General features: G+C 38.3%; 1 protein-coding gene across 13 annotated transcripts in view; it reads left to right on the top strand.

The window, feature by feature from the left end:
• Positions 1-40: 40 nt before the first annotated feature.
• Positions 41-15,776, top strand: part of LOC102952546 (alpha-1,3-mannosyl-glycoprotein 4-beta-N-acetylglucosaminyltransferase-like protein MGAT4E) — a 31,273-nt gene continuing 15,537 nt past the window's right edge. For 5 of the 13 annotated variants that reach the window (XM_042976593.1, XM_042976590.1, XM_042976592.1 and 2 more), the window contains exons 1-2: positions 41-257; positions 567-635. The gene's annotated coding sequence lies outside the window, so the exon portion shown is untranslated. The remainder of the gene's footprint in view (positions 258-566; positions 636-15,776) is intronic. The other 8 variants (XM_042976594.1, XM_042976591.1, XM_042976585.1 and 5 more) reach the window with 5 other exon arrangements.

The raw sequence follows: 15,776 nt of genomic DNA, 5'->3' as shown, positions 1-15,776 counted from the left end.
GCCTGGTCTGCGGAGTACGTCATCATCCAGCGCCCACGGATCACCTGCGTCTGGGTTCCGTACCGAATCGACCTGAGTCTGGGTTGCCGTTGTTCTGGGCTGTGTGGGGTTTCGCCGCACCTCTTGAGAGGTAATTGGTGTCGCAGACCTGGAACCCACGCCGGCGTGGACTAGAACTGCGTTTACACCCTGGTATCCACGATTTTTCTGCTACCGCCTGTGTCCACACTCCAGGCTCACTTCAGACCCAAATATCCGTACGTGGTCAGCTTTGTGCTTGCTAGTCCAACCTGGGTCTTTAAGAGTCTTCACTCTGATTGCTTATCCAAAAGTTATAAAGTTCTGAACTCTCAAAATGGAGAAGGAGGTTCTTAAAAGTTTTTCAATGTACCACCGTCCCCCAAACAAAATACTAGAAGGATCGATGAGGAGAGAAAATTGTCTTTGTATTGATAGAGAAAAAAGTCACCGAGTGAAGGTTACAGCAGGACCCTGGACTAAGCGCTAGTACGAACAAGAAGTTAGTGTTCTGAGTTATGTTCTTTGTCCTTCTGGCTTCCTTGCAGCTCCCAAAAGATGCTGGTACTGGTCTTGACATCCAAACTGCAGGACCCACTAGCGAATGCCACCTTAAGGTATTTAGGAGACTCCGGTTTTTAATGTGATTACGTAATACATAAAAGTTCATTAGGAGCAAACCACTGGCCTTTTATTAACATTGTGCTAATAGGCTTGAATCAATTAGAAGTTATAATTGAAGCTGAATATACTTGATTATAATTGAGCTATTCAAATTTAATTTATCTAAAGTATAACATAAAACAAGGGTCTAATAGACTGTTACGTAAAAGAGGATTGTTCCAAATTTTTACATGTGTTCACAATTCATGTTTGTCGTCAAGTTCAAAATGCAGCCAGCAGAGTGTAATCATAAAAAAAATTAACAAGACCAACGTTCATGTTGATTTCTAATGATGTGACACTTTGTTGAAAACACTTGGGCATTGGGATTCTGGAGGAAATCAAAGGTGCAAAAAAATAAGGTTTTAACTGAGGTGTTCTCATTTTCAACAGTATGATTACTCCTCTAATGCTTCGGAATGAAAGAAGTCTAATCCCGAAACTGTTTATTTCATCTTTTGAAATTTCAAGAGTAGAAGTAAGGCCAGTCAGACTGTTAAGTCCTATGGCCACTTTAGTGGAACAAAACACCTATAGATCTTTTATTCCACTTTCTATTAAAAAGCAACAATTTTTAATTAATGGCACTCTTAGCTTCCAGATCCAAAGACACAGGTTCTTTCTAGAAAGACAAGTTGTAAAAGTTACTAAAAGAGTTGTTGTATCTAAATGCAAGCAGCATGTAGCTATTAACCTGGTATTAAGAAGGAAGGAGAATATTGTCCTAAAATCTTTGTTCTCACCAAAGTGGAAGTTCTAGGTTATATCTATCCTACTTTTTTGGTATTAAATCATCCTTTATTTTAAGCTAATAGTAAATGATAGTGGTAGTGGTTTGTTTTGTTTTGTTTTGAGGTCCTTTCTTGTCAAAACTTAAATGTGGCAAATGTATGCTGTTTATCAGAATCTTTAAAATTTTAATAGCATGTGAAACCCTAAAGCCTAGTAACCATTGCTTTGGAGACATTGGAAAATTATTCCTTCTAATTTGAAGAAATACATAACAGTAAAATTTTCTGTTGGAGACAGTATAAAGCAAAAGAGAAAAGTAATAAAGAGTATGGATTCTGAAGTCAGACTTACCTGGGTTCAAAAAAATATCTCTGCCACTTATTATCCACGTGACCTTGGAAAAGTTATTTAATCTCCCTGGACTTCAGTTTCCTGTCTATAAAGATAATGATAATACCTGCTTAATAGGGTTATTGAAATAATAAAATTAATTCATGGAAAGTATTTAATCACAATGGAATATTACTCAGCCATCAAAAAGAATGAAATCTTGCCATTTACAATGATGTGGATGGAACTAGAGTGTATTATGCTAAGTGAAATAAGTCAGAAAAAGATAAGATACCATATGATTTCACTCATATGTGGAATTTAAGAAAAAAAACCGATAAAGGAGAAGGGAAGGGAAAATAAAATAAGACAGAAACAGAGAGGGAGGCAAACCATAAGAGGCTCTTAACTAGAGAGAACGAACTGAGGGTTGCTGGATTGACTAGATGGGTGATGGGCATTAAGGAGGACACTTGTTATAATGAGCGCTGGGTGTTGTACGTAAGTGATGAATCACTGAATTCTACTCCTGAAGCTAATATTGCACTGTATATTAACTAACTTGAATTTAAAGAAAATTTTGGAAAAAATAATAAATAATACATAGTAATCACTCAGTAAAGGTCAGCTACTATTATGGTGATGATAGTTAAAATTGTGGTGGTGGTGGTGGTGGTGGTTATTTAAAGGGACCTAAGATGACTAAGGTCCTTTTTGCTTCTGCATGAGGAGAGAAAACATGGGGAAATTGAACCAAGGCATACATTCTAGTTGATTGAATAGACTAGCTGATGTTTACTGAGTACTTACCATGCAGTGACAAGTGCCAGAATTCAGACTGAGGACTGTCTTCAAAGCTCATATGTAAAACCGCTGCACTATACTACCTCTAAAATGAAGAAAATCATATGAAAACTTTGGCTTTGAATAATATTAATAGCCTAAACAGACGTGGAGTCAAACTGTGGCTAAAAGGGGGAAAATCTATAAGAGAGAAAACAAACCAAAATGTACTTCATGAATTTCTATCATGTGCCCAAGCTGTAGACAAGGTGTGTGAAGAACCTGATTCAAAGTAAGATTCAGTAGCACTCAAAAAAGTACATTAATTAAATCTGGAGAAAAGTGCCTATGACTAACTTTTTATATGCCTTATTTAAAATATAGTGTACGGTAGGGGCCCCTACCTGACTCAATATAAGCTCAAGTCATGATCTCACAGTTCCCGAGTTCAAACCCTAAGTTGGGCTCTGTGCTGACAGTGTGGAGCCTGCTTGTGATCCTCTCTCTCCCTCTCTTTCTGTCTCTCTCTCTCTCTCTCTCTCTCTCTCAAAATAAATAAACATTTAAAAATAAAATAAGTGTATGGTAAAAATAGTTATGTTAAGATGGAGTCTCAGTTAAAAATAATAATATAAAAAGTAGCTTAGTAAGGGGGAGCTCCGTTTCTAGAAGCAGATATCTGGGTTTAAATCCCTTTTCCTCCACTTAATAGCTACCTGACCTTGGAGGTGAAGAAAAACACTTTTCTTCTGCCATCTTATATTCTGTTGCTGGAGTCTTGCAAATTAAACTGACAAAAGACAAATGAACAGGAGGGGGAAAAACACTTTATTTACATGTGCCGCATGCACACACGTGGGAGACGTCAGTGATAACTCAAAGAAGATAGGATTTCCTATCTGTATACCACCTTACTAGGTAAAGGAGAGGAAGAGAAAGGCACTAACAGGAAAACAAATGACTTTTTGGAAAGAAATTATTTTCAGGAGAACAAACAGGAAATTAAAAGTTTGTGATAATGCTTCTCTATCTTGGTATGAGTGGTGTTTTCATGTTCTTCAGGGCCATAACATTTCCCTAAATAAGGGATTTGAGGTAGATTTTATTCTCATTCTTCCTTCTGGGAGTAGATCTGCCCTCGGGGAGAATTTATGGTAGTCTTATTTCCCAGAAGTTGTTACTTTTAGTCAGAAAATGAAAGCTCTAAGCTTTTTTTTTTTTTTTTTTTTTTTTTGCATCTGTTGAATCTCAGATGCTCTCAGCTTAATCTTTATGCCAAAGTGGCATATCTGGCGGTGCCATATTCTGATCCCCTCAACCTTGAGCAAATTACTTAAAGTTTTAGTGGAACATGGTCACACCTGTTGGTTTATGTATTATCTGTGGTTACTTTCCCTCAAAACTAAAATAGTTACTGTTTACAGCAAGTTTGTCAATTCCTAGTTTAGAATGAAGTTGCTGGGCAGCCTACACCACATGGGGGCAATAGAGCTTCATTACAGGATCACCATTTTACGGACAACAAAACTCGAAAACTAATTCTGCTAAACTAAACATATCAGCAATTATAGAAATGAATATATTTTTCCTATCTATAAGCTCCTTTCTCCAAGGTTCCAATCACGCACGAGTCTTTTCTGTCTTGAAAACATCTAAGCCAGGGTATCCAGCTGGCTTAGCCAGTACAACGTATGAGTCTTGATCTCCGGGTTTTGAGTTTGAGCCCTATGTTGGGTGTGGAGATTACTTAAAAATAGGATGTTTTTCAAAAACATATATGCCAAACACATATCCCCATATCCCTCCCAATAGAGCTTTTACCCGTGACCTTTGTTTCTTCAGCACCTGGTCATTTCTGGTGTCTTTGAACTCTGGCTTCAAAACTCATTTGTTTATTGAAAGGTTGCTCTCTAGGGTCACCAATGACCTCCTAACTGCATTTTCTGAATTCTCATTCTAGTATTTCTATTGAGATCCTATCCTCCTTGAAACCCTCTATTCCATGACACGTCACATACTTAGTTCTCTCGCTATCTGGCCGCTTTCAATGAAAAAGCTGTTTGTTCTTCTCCTTTAACCAGTATTCTCTTAATATGCTCTGTTTAGGATGGGTATCAGTCCAAGTAGGTGCACTGATTTGCTTTTGTAAATTGTTACTAGCCCTACAAAGTTTGGGAATCAGGTTGTTAACTGACAAGGGGAAGCCATGGTTTAGTTTGAAATGGGACCAGATAAGAAGGAATTGATATTAATTGAAGAGGTTTGATCAACCATCATGTCCAAAGGGCAGACCATAATAAGTTAGGGGGTAGAACTTCCTTAGCCTCATAAGCCCGTGCTTCGTGACTCAGTCAGCTTTGAGGGCTAGACTCAAGTCTAACCTTAGAGACCTTTATACTGTATCCTCTGTTAGGGGACACCTGTTCTGTTCCTTTCTTCTGGATAACATAGGAGCTCTGTGTTGTGCAAAAAAAGAAGAAGAGAAGAAGGAGAAGAAAAGGAGAAGAGAAGAAGAAGGAGAAAGAGAAGAAGAAAAGAAGAGCACCTGGGCACCTGGGTACGCGGTTGTTCTACCTCTCAGTGAATGCTAACATAAACTGAGCTACATGAAATGGCTTTGAGGACCAAGTCTTAGCCACATGGGACGAGTTGACAGCTCCCAACTGTGCATGTGGAAGAACTTTGAAATGCTGGCCACATTTCCCCCTAGACCCTCAGACTCTGGCTCCAACTGACAACCATATTATTACCTAAAATACCTAAACCTTCTACTTTACCTCACACATCAGCTTACATACTGTGTAAATCAAAAACAACCTCCCTATCCTACCTTGTTATCAGAAGCCTGGATAAATAAATCACATACCAGGAGATGTTTCTTCACCTGACGTAAAAGAAACTGATCCTGATGTCTTAAGTATGACCGGATATACCTGGTTCTAATGGACTGCTTCCTGGTCAAGTGGATAAGGTTTGTATAGGAAAGCATATCTGGCAAGAAAGACAGAAGCATACTCCCCAAGAAACACAGCACATGAGGTGAAGATGGTATTTCTCCTGACTTCTGACTCAAACTAGGTTTTCTGTGTCATTACAATTCCTCTTGAGATCCAGGTGCATTCCTTTCCTTGTTTTCATGAGACACCCCTGAGATCTTAAAAACAATTTCTTTAATGTTTATTTATTTTTGAGAGAGAGCGAGAAAGGCAGAGCATGAGAAGGGGAGGAGCAGAGAGGGAGACACAGAACAAGAAGCAGGCTCCAGGCTCCAAGCTGTCAGCACAGAGCCCGACGCAGGGCTCGAACTCACGGACCATGAGATCATGACCTGAGCCGAAGCCAGACACTCAACCGACTGAGCCACCCAGGCACCCCAAGACACCCCTGAGATCTTAAGCTACTTTGAGTTGGTTCTTTTTGTTTTTAACTAAAGAACCCTGATTGCTTTGTTCTCTAAGCCTGAAACCTACCTGTACCAACTTGCAGTGCAGATTCAGCAAGCCACTGGCTCCCCCTGGGGGAGGGAGGGCAGCACATTTTGTGAACAAGAAAAACATCCCATTTTTAAGGTGGCTGCAGCTTCAACAGGATGGCAAACAACTTAAACAGATGACCAACATTCTGGGCCATCTCCATAAACCTTAGATTTTAATGAATGTCCATCTTTTGGCATTAGCCCAAAGAGTATGTTGGGCTCTTATGACAGATGACCTTGTATTCTTCCTTGGAATAATGAATGGGTTTCTCATAGCCTCATAGAATAGTTGTCATCTGTTTATATGACATCTTGACTTATATGCCCATTTAACCTCTCATGATTCCCTGACCTGGGCCACAGCACCTCTGAGATAATCTTGAGAAATTCATAGTGGAAGTTCTAAAGGGAGAATTCTTGAACAACTTTCTGTCCTTCCAAGACGTCTATATGAAGCTGGACAAGTTATCAGTGGTCCTGGAGTAGCAAGCCTCTGGATAATCAAGGCTGTCCAATAATTTCCAGAGAATACTGGATAAGAACAGCAGTTCAGTACCTATTCTTTGCTTACGGAATCCAAAGACCAGTAGATAAGAAAGAAAAGGGGTGGGACGCCTGGGTGGCTCAGTTAGTTAAGCATCCAACTTTGGCTCAGGTCTATGAGTTAGAGCCCCGCATTGAGCTCTGTGCTGACAGCTCAGAGCCTGGATCCTACTTCAGATTCTTTGCCTCCCTCTCTTTGCCCCTCCTCCTCCCCCCCCTCAAAAATAAACATTAAAAAAATAATTAAAAAAAGAAAGAAAGAGAAGGGGTTTATCTGGTATTTATCTGTAGCAAAGACTATCTCACTCCTTTGCTCCAATCTTGATCTAGTTTGACCGAGCTCAGCCTAACAAGATACTTCCAACATAAGGTACAATCATAAAGTGGTCTCTGGGCCTGCTTCTCCAGTATCTTTGTGCTTGAGGCCAGAACCACAGAATTTATCTCAGAAGCTAGAACACCAAGAGCCATCAGAAGTAACTCCATTAAGAAATATCCCTGACTAAGGCTTCTTATTTTTGTATATTTCAGTAAATGTATTTTTAGTTTTAATTTATGATTAGTTCTTTTTAAAAATCTATTTGTTTATTTTTGAGAGAGAGAGCGCAAGCAGGGGAGGGGTCAGAGAGAGGGAGAGAGAATCCCCAGGAGGCTCCACACTGTCAGCGCAAAGCCCGACATGGGGCTCAATCCCACGAATGTGAGATCATGACCTGACCCAAGATCAAGAGTGGGACGCTTAACTTACTGAGCCATCCAGACACCCCTAGTTAGTTCTCTTTCATAGCTACACAATCCTAATTAATATCTGACTCTTTTGTTTTATAGCCTTTTGTTCTAGCTTTAAGGATAGTATTCTTTTATTTATCTCCTTGAGGGATCTTGATCATACTCATTTAAAGCCCTCCTTTAGCACCTGTTGGGATGAGCACTGGGTGTTGTATGGAAACCAATTTGACAATAAATTTCATATTAAAAAAATAAAATAAAGCCCTCCTTTAATCGATTGCTGAATTGTTCACCTTTTCTCAGGAGTCAATGCTTATATTCATTCAGTTTATTGGCTATCTTTGACTTTATGCTTTGAACTTTAAGTCTGCAAACTTATTTCTTTTAAACATTAGTGTTTCATTAAATGCCTGGGTACCACAGCCTAGCCAAGTTGATACAGAAAATTAACCATTACCCCCTAATGATAAGATTTGCTATAGAATTACAGTAATCAAGATAGTGTGATACTGGCAAAGGTATAGACACATCGATTAATGAACCAGAAGAGAACGTCCTGAAATAATCTCACACAAATGTGGCCCATTGATTTTTTACAGAGGTGCAAAAGCAATTTCAATGGGAAAAAGGTAGTCTTGTTGACAAAGGTGTTAAAACAACATCAGTAGGCAAAAAATAAGCATCGATCAAATATTTTTTAATGCTTATTTATTTTTGAGAGAGAGACAGAGTGCAGGCAGGAGAGGGGCAGAGAGAGAGGGAGACACAGAATTGGAAGTAGGCTCTAGGCTCCGAGCTGTCAGCACAGAGCCTGACATGGGGCTCGAATTCATGAGGTTAGAGATCATGACCTAAGCTGAAGTCAGCCACCCAGGTGCCCCAAAATAAGCATTGATCTAAACCTCATACTTTATATAAAAGTTGACTCAAAAACTATCATATATGAATGTAAAATGTAGGACTAGAAACTACTTAGAAGAGAACATGGGAGAAAGCCTTTAAGACCTGGGGATAGGCCAAGAGTTCTTAAATATGACACCAAAACCACAAGCCACAAAACAAAAATTGATAAATTGGTCTTCAACTTGGTTTTCAAAATGAGAATTTTTGCTCTGCAAAAGGCACCGTTAAAAGAATGAGAAGACAAGCTTTAGATTGGGAGAAAATATTTGTAAATCACATATCTGACCAAGGACTTGAATGAAGTCCTTTAAAGAACTCTCAAGACTTAACAGGAATAATACAAACAACCCAGTTTTTTAAATGGACTAAGACACTTTAACAAAAAGGATATGCAGACAGCAGGTAAGCACATGAAAAGATTTTCAAAAGATGCCATTAGAGAAATTTAAATTAAAATCATAACGAGATACAATTATACAACTGTTAGAATGGCCAAAACTAAAAATACTGGCAATACCAAGTGCCGACAAGGATGCAGAACAGCTGGAACTTTCATACATTGCTAGTAGGGATGCAAAATGGTACAATTTAGCCTCAATTCAGCATTTTCTTGTAAACTTACACATACACTTACCATATTATTCAGAAATCATATTCCTGGATATTTACCCAGGAGAAATTAAAATCTGTGTTCATACAAACCCCTGTATACAAATGAATCTCAAAGATATGCTGAATGAAAGAAGTCTCAAAAAGCTAATATGATTCCTATTCTATGGAAATCTCAAAAAAAAAATACAGTGATGGAGAACAGTTAAGGAGAGCTTGCCAGGGATTAGGAATGGGGGGGGGGGTGATAATAAAAGGATACCACAAAAGAATTTTAGTAGAAGGCTGGGAGTGTTCTGTATGTTGATTATGGTGGTTGTCATACAGCTATGCATGTGTTAACATTTATAAAATTGTACACCAAAAAGGTTTCACAAGGGTGAGAGTGGATCTCTTCACTCACTCTACTGAATCAAATTCAAATCTTTTGTTCTCTGTCTTTAAGAGTCTCTTAGGGCTTGCTTCCCTCTCTGTTTTTCTCTTATTTTTCCTTCCTCTCCCCTATGTTCATCTGTTTTGTTTCTTAAATACCACATGTGTGTGAAATCATATGATATTTCTCTTTCTCTGACTGACTTATTTCTCTTAGCATAATACACTTTAGTTCCATCCACGTTGTTGCAAATGGCAAGATTTCATTCTTTCTGATCGTTAAGTCGTATTCCAATGTATATATATACCACATCTTCTTTACCCATTCATCAGTCGATGGATATTTGGGCTCTTTCCATAATTTGGCTACTGTTGATAGTGCTGCTATAACAGTGGTATGCATGTGCCCCTTTGAATCCGCATTTTTGCATCCTTTGGATAAGTACCTAGTCGTGCAGTTGCTGGGTTGTAGGGCAATTCTATTTTTAATATTTTGAGGAACCTCCATACTGTTTTCCAGAGTGGCTGCACCAGTTTGCATTCCCACCAACAGCGCAAAAGAGTTTCCCGTTCTCTGTATCCTCGTCCACATCTGTTGTTTCCTGAGTTGTTAATTTTAGTCATTCTGGCTGGTATGAGATGGTATCTCATTATGGTTTGATTTGTATTTCTCTGATGATGAGTGATGTTGAGCATGTCCTCATGTGTCTGTTAGCCATCTGGATGTCTTCTTTGGAAAAGTGTCTATTCTTGTCTTCCACCCATTTGTTAACTGGATTGTTTTTTGGGTGTTGAGTTTGGTTAAGTTCCTATAGGTTTTGGTACTAACCCTTTATCTGATATGTCATTTGCAAAGATCTTCTCCCATTGTGTCGGTTGCCTTCTAGTTTTGTTGATTGTTTCCTTCACTGTGCAGAAGCTTTTTATTTTGATGAAGTCCCAATAGTTCATTTTTATTATTATTTCCATTGCCTCTGGAGGCATGTCTAGTAAGAAGTTGCTGTGGCTGAGGTCAAAGAGGTTGCTATCTGTGTTCTCCTCTAGGATTTTGATGGTCTCCTGTCTCACATTTAGGTCATTCATCCATTTATATTTATTTTTGTGTGTGATGTAAGAAAGTGGTTCAGTTTCATTCTTCTGCATGTTGCTCTTTTCCCAGCACCATTTGCTGAAAAGACTGTCTTTTTTTTCCATTGGATACTCTTAACTTTGTCAAAGATTAGTTGGCCATATAGTTGTGGGTCCCTTTCTGGGTTCTCTATTCTGCTCCATTGATCTATGTGTCTGTTTTTGTGCCAGTACCATACTGTCTTGATGATTACAGCTTTGTAATACAGCTTGAAGTCTGGAATTGTGATGCCTCCAGCTTTGGTTTTCTTTTTCAGGATTGCTTTTGGCTATTCAGGGTCTTTGGTGGTTCCATACAGATTTTAGGATTGTTTGTTCTAGTTCTGTGAAGAATGCTGGTGTTATTTTGATAGGGATACCATTGAATGTGTAGATTGTTTTGGGTAGTATAGACATTTTAACAATATTTGTTATCCATGAGCATAGAATGTTTTTCCTTTTCTTTGTGTTGTCTTCAATCTCTTTCATAGGCTTTCTGTAGTTTTCAGAGTACAGATCTTTTACCTCTTTGGTTAGATTTATTCCTAGGTATCTTACGGTTTTTGGTGCTGTTGTAAATGGGATCAATTCCTTGATTTTCTGCTGTTTCATTATTGATGTATAGAAATGCAACCAATTTCTGCACATTCACCTTATATCCTGTGACTTTGCTGAATTCACGTATTAGTTCTAACAGCTTTTTGGTGGAGTCTTTCAGGTTTTACAGGTAGACTATCATGTCATCTGTGAAGAATGAAAATTTGACTTTTTGCTAGTTTGTATGCCTTTTATTTCTTTTTGTTGTATGATTGCTGAGGCTAGAACTTCCAGTACTATGTTGAACAACAGTAATGAGAGTGGACATCCCTGTCATGTTCCGGATCTTAGGGGGAAAGCTCTCAGTTTTTCCCCATTGAGGATATTAACTGTGGGTTTTTCATATATGGCCTTTATGATGTTGAGGAACGTTCCTTCTATCCCTACTTTCTTAAGGGCTTTTATCAAGAAAGGATGCTGGATTTTGTCAAATGATTTTTCTACATCTGTTGAGAGGATCATATGGTTCTTATCCTTTCTTTTATTAATGTGATATATCACATTTATTGATTTGTGAATAGTGAACCAGTCCTGCAGCCCAGGAATAAATCCCATCTGATCATGGTGAATAATTGTTTGAATATAGTGTTGAATTAAATTTGCTAGTATTTTGTTGAGAATTTTTGCATAGGATTGATATTTTCTGATGCTATTATAAATAATATCATTTGGAATCTTTATTTTCTGATTATTTGTGTTTAGTATATAGAAAATACAGTTGGTATTTATATATAGACCTTGTATTCAGTGACCTTGCTAAATTCACATATTAATTCTAATAGTTTGTAAATTCTTTGTTATTTTTTTTATATAATCACATTAAAATTTTATCTCTTTCTTTCCAAGCCATATGCCTTTTCTTACTTTTTCCCCTTATTGATCTGGCTGGACCTTCATTACAATGTTGAATAGAAGTTATGACAGAGGGCATCCTTGTTTATTCTCATTCTCAGAGGTGGGAAAGCTTTCAATAATTTACCATCACATACACACACACACACACACACACACACACACACACACACACACACATACACAAACACACACACACACACAAGATATTATTCAGCCTGAAAAATGAAGGAAATCCTGCCATTTGCAATAAAATTCAAGCTTACATTACCCTAAGTGAAATAAGCCAGACTGAGAAAGACAAATAATTACTTACATGCGAAATCTTTTTTTTTTTTTTAATGGCAAATTCATAGAAATAGAGTAGAATGGTGGTTGCCAGGGTCTTAAGGGGTGGGGGAAAAGGGTGGGGCTGATAAAAAAAAAAAGAGTACAAACTTCCAATTATAAGATGAATAAGGTCTTGGGGCACCTGGGTAGCTGAGTCAGCTAGGCATCCTACTCTTGATTTTGGTTCAGGTCATGATCCCAGGGTCATGGGATTGAGCCCCATGAGGCTCCACTGAGTGTGGAGCCTGCTTAAAATGTTCTCTCTCTTCCTCTGCCCCTCTCCCCTGCTTGTGCTCTCTTTCTCTCTCTAAAGAAAAGGGGGAAAAAAGTTGAATGAGGTGCCTGAGTGGCTCAGTCAATTAAATATCCAGCTTCAGCTCAGGTCATGATCTCGAAGTTCATGGGTTCAAGCCCCAGGTAGGGCTCTGTGGTGGCAGCAGGGGAGCCTGCTTCAGATCCTGTCTCCCTCTCTCTCTGCCCCTCCTCCATTCTCTCTCTCTCTCTCTCTGTCTCTCAAAAATAAAATAAATATAAAGATGAATAAGGTCTGAAGCTATAATGTATAACATGGTAACTACAGTTGATAATACTGTATTGTGTAACTGAAGTTTGCTAAAAGAGTAGAACTTAAGTGTTCTCACACACACAAAAAAAGGTAAATGTGTGAGGTGATTAATGTGTTAATTAACTTGATGATGGGAATCTTTTCACAATGCATATGTGTATCAAATCAAAATGTTGTACACTTTAAAAATAAATAAATATAAGTAAATAATAATTCGCCATTAAGAATTTTGGGGAAGAGGAGTAAATAGTCCAATTAGATTAAGGTAATCTCCCCACTATTCCTACTTGCTAAGAGTTTTTACCGTGAGTGAATGTTGAATTTTACCCAGTGGTTTTTCTTCATCTATCAAGATGATAACTCCTGGAAAATTTATCATCTAGTTATGATGTATTATACTCTTTATATATTGCTGGATTCAGTTTGCTAATATTTGCTTAGGATTTTTACATCTACGTTCTCATGAGATTGGTTGTAATTTTCCCTTTTATGATATCTTTGTTAGATTTTGGTATTAAAATATGCTGGCCTCATAAAAACCAGTTGGGAAGTAGTACCTCCTCTAGTTTTTGAGAGAATTTATTTAAGGAGAATTCACCTTAATATTTAGGAGAATTCACCCATGAAGGTATCTGGGCCTGTACTTTTTTGTGTGGGGGAAATTAATCATGAATTCAATTTCATTAGTAGATCAAGAACCAGTAGGGCTTTCTTTCTTCCTGTGTTAATTTTTATAAGTTGTTTTTCGAGAATTTTGTCCATTTCATCTAAAATATTGTCAAATTTATGGTTTATTATCTTGCTAGTAGTTTAATATCTGTGGAGATTTGTTTATACTTTTTTCCTGATCAGTCTTGCCTAGAGGTTTATCAATGTTACTGCTTTTTAAAAGTACCAACCTTTAACTTTGTTCATTTTCTCTATTGTACTTTCTCCCCCCTGTTTCATTTATTTTGGATCTTCTCTTCATTACAGCACGTGTAAAGACACTGTGTGTGTGTGTGTGTGTGTGTGTGTGTGTGTGTGTGTGTGTGTGTAAATACAGTGGTATGGGAACAAAAGTGCTAGCCATAGTATGGTGGGAGATGAGGCCTAGAGAGTGTGCAGTGAGAAATACAGAGGCCTAACAATGACCGTCCCTGAGGAAACTGTTATGTAAAGAGCAGATGGAAGGAAGGAGAGGGAACCAAAAAGGAAAGTGAAGATATGAGAACCAGAAGAGTGCCATCTCACCAAAGCAAAGGGAGTCTAAGCATTCTAGGAAAGAAGGGGCAGCCGACAGTGCCAAGCATCAGAGTATGCACACTAGTTAAAACTCCTTGAGGGGCGCCTGGGTGGCTCAGTCGGTTAAGCGGCCGACTTCGGCTCAGGTCATGATCTCGCGGTCCATGAGTTCGAGACCCGCATCGGGCTCTGTGCTGACAGCTCAGAGCCTGCAGCCTGTTTCAGATTCTGTGTCTCGCTCTCTCTGACCCTCCCCTGTTGATGCTCTGTCTCTCCCTGTCTCAAAAATAAATAAAACGTTAAAAAAAATTAAAAAAAAAACTCCTTGAAAATAACATTAGTCAACTCAACTAGCACCAAACTAAACAGGACATTTGTTTATAATAAGTAGTACAGCACAGTGGTTAAAAGGACAGACTCTGGCATCCCCTGGGTTCATATATCTGCTCTCCTACTATCCCAGCTGTGTGATTGGGGGCAGATCATTTAACCTCATCTGATTACCCTTTCATCTGTTCAATGGGAAAAGCAATGGTACCACTGCTAGCTTTGAGTAGGACCTAGAGCAATAAACAGTTTTGTAACCAGTAAGCTTGTAGAGCCAACTACCCTGCCACTTGGGCCTTATGATCCAGCAGACCCAATGGTATTGCTAGTATGTCTGGCAGACCGAGATGCTGTCAGTGATGCCCCAGAGATTCTGATTCATTTCCTTTGGACTCGACTTGGGCATGCCACATCACCCTCTCGTACCCACATTCAATCCATCAGTACTGCTGGTCAAATCAATTTCCAAAATATCACAAACCCAACTATATTTCTGTTTCCATTATAAAACTACCATCTTCTCTTACCTGAACACCTGTAATATGTAAGTCTTTTCTTCCTTCTGCTGTTTGCCCACTCTCAAATTCTCTCTCTATACTGAAGCCTGAGCAGTTTTTAAAAATATAAATAAAATCATATGATTTCCTTGCGTAAAGCCCTTCCGTATTTTCCGATTACATTAAATTTAAGCCCAAATTTCTTACCATGGTTATAAGGTCTTAAATTAGTGGTTCCTAACCTTGGCTACATTTTAGAATCACTTGGAGATCTTTTAAAATATTAATATATTCATAGCTAACATACATACATACATATGTATGTATAACATACATATACTGCTTAGCATGAGCCAGACACTCTATTATACTCTATATATAAAATATAGTATACAATTATACAATGGCTATATATATAATTTTATATATGTAGTATATATAAATATATATGCTATATTCTCTATGTATAATATGCCATATAGTTTATACATATACATATATGTTTATCCATATAGCTATAGGACATCAAACCCAATGAAGTAGGTATTATTATCATCCTCATTTTATAAATGTGACTTTTTTTCACCTCAGTGAGATCTCATACATGTCCATCTAAATACAGAAATCTAAATCTAAATCTAAATCTAAATCATATTGGAACATTACCTACTAAGGAATCTGAGAAATGTAGGTTTTAGCTTGCCAGCCTCTGCAGAACAAGGAAGCATATTTAGAAAAACATTGAACTGGCTGCTGAGCAAACAAACCCACCATATTCACCAAAGTGTGTACATGCTGGGTATCAGAGCTTCCTTCCTTCAAGTAACCCCCACCCTTGGAATAAAGGTGAAGGTTCTACTCATCCCCCACCCCCATTCAGAGCAATGACTGTCAGAAGGGTGTTCCCTGGCAGGGGCAACCAACTTTGACTTTCAAGCCCTATTGGATTTTATTCCGTTTCATCTTGCTTTCATTTGTCTGGATGAAGCCTCAGTGGAAGCCCCAAATTCTGTCTCCTCTAGGACTGGCACAGGAGAGAAAATCACACGGGGAGAGGGATAGCTCAACTTTGTAGCTCAACTCTGCCTCCCCAAGAGTCACCATCACCTGGAGGGGAAAC

This window comes from Panthera tigris, chromosome F3 (genome assembly GCF_018350195.1).
Source record: "Panthera tigris isolate Pti1 chromosome F3, P.tigris_Pti1_mat1.1, whole genome shotgun sequence".
In the NCBI taxonomy this organism is placed as follows: Eukaryota; Metazoa; Chordata; class Mammalia; order Carnivora; family Felidae; genus Panthera; species Panthera tigris.
Note: the sequence above shows the minus strand (reverse complement) of the source record. Positions and strands in the feature narration are given on the sequence as shown.